This window comes from Dipodomys spectabilis, unplaced genomic scaffold (genome assembly GCF_019054845.1).
Source record: "Dipodomys spectabilis isolate Male_0828 unplaced genomic scaffold, ASM1905484v1 ptg000254l, whole genome shotgun sequence".
Taxonomy (NCBI): Eukaryota; Metazoa; Chordata; class Mammalia; order Rodentia; family Heteromyidae; genus Dipodomys; species Dipodomys spectabilis.
In genome coordinates this window covers 223753-227775 of record NW_024870931.1, presented here as the reverse complement: position 1 = coordinate 227775, position 4023 = coordinate 223753, and the positions used below count along the sequence as shown (strand labels likewise).

The following is a 4023-nucleotide window of genomic DNA, read 5'->3' as shown; positions in this document are numbered from 1 at the left end:
CTGTTGAAATGAGTAGTACAGAACCTGAATATATTTCCAGTGCTTGTCTGAAGAAAGTATATTTTAACATATTCTGTATTCTGTTTGTAAAATGTCCATAATCTATTTCATTCTCTCCTAGATATAATACTTTGAATACTACATTGTTATATATTATATAAATTCATTAATAAATGTGTCCTTACAGATTGCATTCCATATAAAAACAGTTTAAGATTCTTTTTTCTCCAAGGTCCTTATAGTATTTTATTTCTTTGGGATAAAATTAAAATGTTATCTAATGTAAAAGTTTTGTAAAGGTTATGCTATGTAAAGACCTTTCTAAGGTGAAGATTTAATACACTGATATCAAACTAACTTTTAATTATATGAATCACATATGTTGTTACACTTGTATTTTTGTAATCAACTTTTTAATAACTGTTTGTAATTTCTAGCAACTGAAGAATGAAAAATATGGAATAATTCGCATATTTTCATATCATCCTTGTCCAAGTGGCATTTTAATCTCCATATTGTTGTAATTTATGTATACGTGCTGCCGAAGCATGTAGTATCCTGTATATTTAAGTAGTTAATGATGCAATCTCTATACAGGCATATATCCTTGGTTGTCTATTTGTAACAAGGAAACCTTATTGTTACTAACAATGCTATTGATCTTATTTCTCTGAAGTTCTGTGTATAGTGGAAAAAACATATTGTTCGGTAGATTGCTCACACTTGCATTTTTTTGCCAATGACTATTTTAAGTCTTTTTCATTTTAAATTTGATCATACTTTGAAGCCTTTATAGCTAGGCTCAAAGAGATGGCTTTTCAAGTACTTATTTATCAACTGGGTTAGCCTTGTGGAGCTAATGGATTCAAAGTAAGCCTTGCTGAAGAGCTACTTCTAAACTTTTGCAGCTTAAAATTTCCCAAATGAGGTCTTACTGGCACAAATGTCTAATGACCCTTTACCCTTCTTCCATGTAGTAACAGACCAAACAGAATATCTTACCCTGACAGCGAAGATTATCTTACTGGAACAAAACTATCTTAGTTACAAAGGATCATAGAGAAATAAACAGTTCTGACTAGAAAGTATTTTATCAAAATGTAATTGTTTATTATACCTACCATTTCAAAAATAGCTAAAGCCAAGAAGGTGAAAAAAATTGTTCTTATGCATGATTACCTAATGTCCTGACCTGTCTACCATCCAACCAGGCAGGAACATAAACTACTGAATTTCTATCACCAAATACTTCCATAGATCCAGAAGAAGTCCATATTTTTCTCCTTGATATTAGGCCTTAAATTGGTAATGTTTTAATCACAGTGTTTCCTCTTGCCTCTAGGCTGTAAATCTACAAATGGTAAAGCTTTAGGTCTAAATCTACCAAACTCTGAGGTAGAGATAATGGAATAATACTGTAAAACAGAGTTGCCTTTGATACCCTAACCACAACAGAACAATGAAAAACATTTCCTTATATTACATATAGTTATATATTTTGTATTTATATGTGCTAATTTTATGTTTCACACAATGAAACTTACTAGAATTAATCGATAATTTGACAAATAAATTGATATTTATTGCAATAAATAGATTGGAATATAAATAATTAGGTTTAGAATATATATTAGAATATAAGAAGTATCAATGCAATGTCTTTGGTATAAACTTGTGATACCTTCTAAGTGTTCTTAGTCTACTGAATTCACATGGTAAAAAAAAATGTTGTTTTCCTCTAATCTGCAAGGAATTTTACTCTGCTGCTCTGTATATTGTTTTAACTCCCTGGACCCAGAATGGATTTCTCCATATTTCTGATCATACGCAAATTTTGCTGATATGATATCCAAAAGGTATTATTATTCTACAGGACCCACGCGTCCTAGGATCCCAGGTCCCAGTTATCTGCATCATCAGATAACAAGGGCAAGTCTTCTCACCTAGGCCCATGCAACATGCCAACAGAAAGTAATTGAAGACTCATCTTAACTTCTCATTTCTTATAATAATTTAGGGCCCCAATTACACAGGGTTTAGCAGTAAGCAATTGTGAAATGCAAGCCAACTTAAAATGAAAGATGAGATCACAAAATCTGAGAGAAACTACTGTAATTCACACTTTCAATTTACAGATGACCAGCCCATACGAGTGAACAAGATCACAAATGTCACAAGAATATCTTTAATACCCCTCTCCTAATGATTAATGAAAGATTTCAGTCCAGTATAAGTAGGCCAAAAAATAGTTCCTGGAAGGATAAGATCCATAATTTGTCTACCAAGGCTCGGAAAACTTGAATTAGAAGTCAAATAGAATTCAGAAAAACATTAATTGAGAAGATCCTTAGTGCTTCAAAACACTGGTACTTCAGTAAAACTTGGTTATGTAGTATAAAAAGGTTGTCATTCTCAAATCAATGGTAACCTATATTTAATCTTCTGAAAATATATTCCTTTTAAAATAATGTTTTTAGGGCATCCGGGCGTGGGGCCTGATCTCTTGGCCTAGGCGCTGTCCCTCAGCTCTTCAGCTTAAGGCTAGCACTCTACCACTTGAGCCACAGCACAACTTCCAGATTTTTTTTCTTTTTGGTTTTTTTTTCTTTTTGATTTTAAAAGATCAAGAATATTTGCCTTATCATGTTGTTTGATGTTTTCCTTAAGAAATATGACTTCAAGTCTTGAATATGGGTACTCATCAGAGATGTGACAAACATAAAATCTGTCTTCTATTTCTATCATATTCCTCCACAGTAATAAATTTTAGTTTTCTTCTTTTCCCAAAAGTTATAGGTAGTAGAAAATATTATCCCATGTAAAATAAAATAATCACAAACCTTTGTACAAAGCCATTTATAAAAACTGCTAGTTAGCAAAACATTCTAAGCCATTTTTAAACTTTCTTGTTGACTAAAGATTAATCTTCCAAATGGATAAGAATAAAATCATGTCTAGGTCCTTCATGTCTCCAGTCTTTCAAATTGTTAATGCAGATAAACTAATTATGGAAATATAAGCTGATATCAGTTCAAGTATATGCAGGTTTGAATGCCATGGAATGTATATAAACCTGTCAAAGTATGAACAGACAGTTTAACAGAATGACTATCAAGAAGTTGAAACCAGAGAAGAATATTAGTAAAAACATAGAATGAATGAAAAATTAAAAAGTGGCAAGTACAACTAGAATACTCAATGTACACATGTGATAAAGGAAGTGGTAAATCTGAAATAAATCTTGGAGAAGGGGTTGGTTGAGAATGATAGGAGTGACTCTGATCCAGGAGCACTGGACAATTACATGGACATATTTAATTGTAACACACTACCACAACCTTTTGAAATTCAGTTAAAAACACAACAAAAACCAAACACACAAATGTCACAACCAAACAGCAATCTCTAGAGAGTATGAATATGACCTCTCAAAATTTTAAATAGTTAATCAAAGGCAGTATGGGAAAAGGAAACCAACTGTCCAAAGAGGGCAGTTTGGGGTAGGGGAGAGTTTTGAACAGATTTAAATAGATTGTCTAAGGTTATAAATCACCTACATCTGCAGCAAATATTTTCTAATGGGAGATCTCTTTGTCTGAACTGGATATTCCAGTCCTGAGATACACTTGATAGCTGGTGAATATAGAATGGAAGAAACAAGATCAAAACCCATTACTCCATTGGAGAGAAAACAGTCCTCTATGTTTTCTCTCATCTCTCTTTACTACTCTTTTTCGTACTTTTCAGTCAAGTGATTTTGAATTATGTCTTTCCTTCTTTGTTCTGGCAAAGTAATCGGTTAATGTAATTCACTAAAGATTATTTGCCATTTTTTCTATTATGCTGTTTACTTGTCCAAGCGAGTCCATTAAACTTCCCTCTTGCATTTGGTTGCCACGAAAACCCAACATCTATGATAATGAGAACAACTCTCATGTAAAACATTGTCTCCAAAAAAACAATCTAAGAAGCTGTGATCACAAATATTTAGCTATACTTTTTTTGTTCTTTTACCTTGAAAGT

General features: G+C 32.4%; 1 pseudogene; it reads right to left on the bottom strand.

The window, feature by feature from the left end:
* Positions 1-450: 450 nt before the first annotated feature.
* On the bottom strand, positions 451-550 carry LOC122124936 (annotated as a pseudogene).
* Positions 551-4023: the final 3473 nt, after the last annotated feature.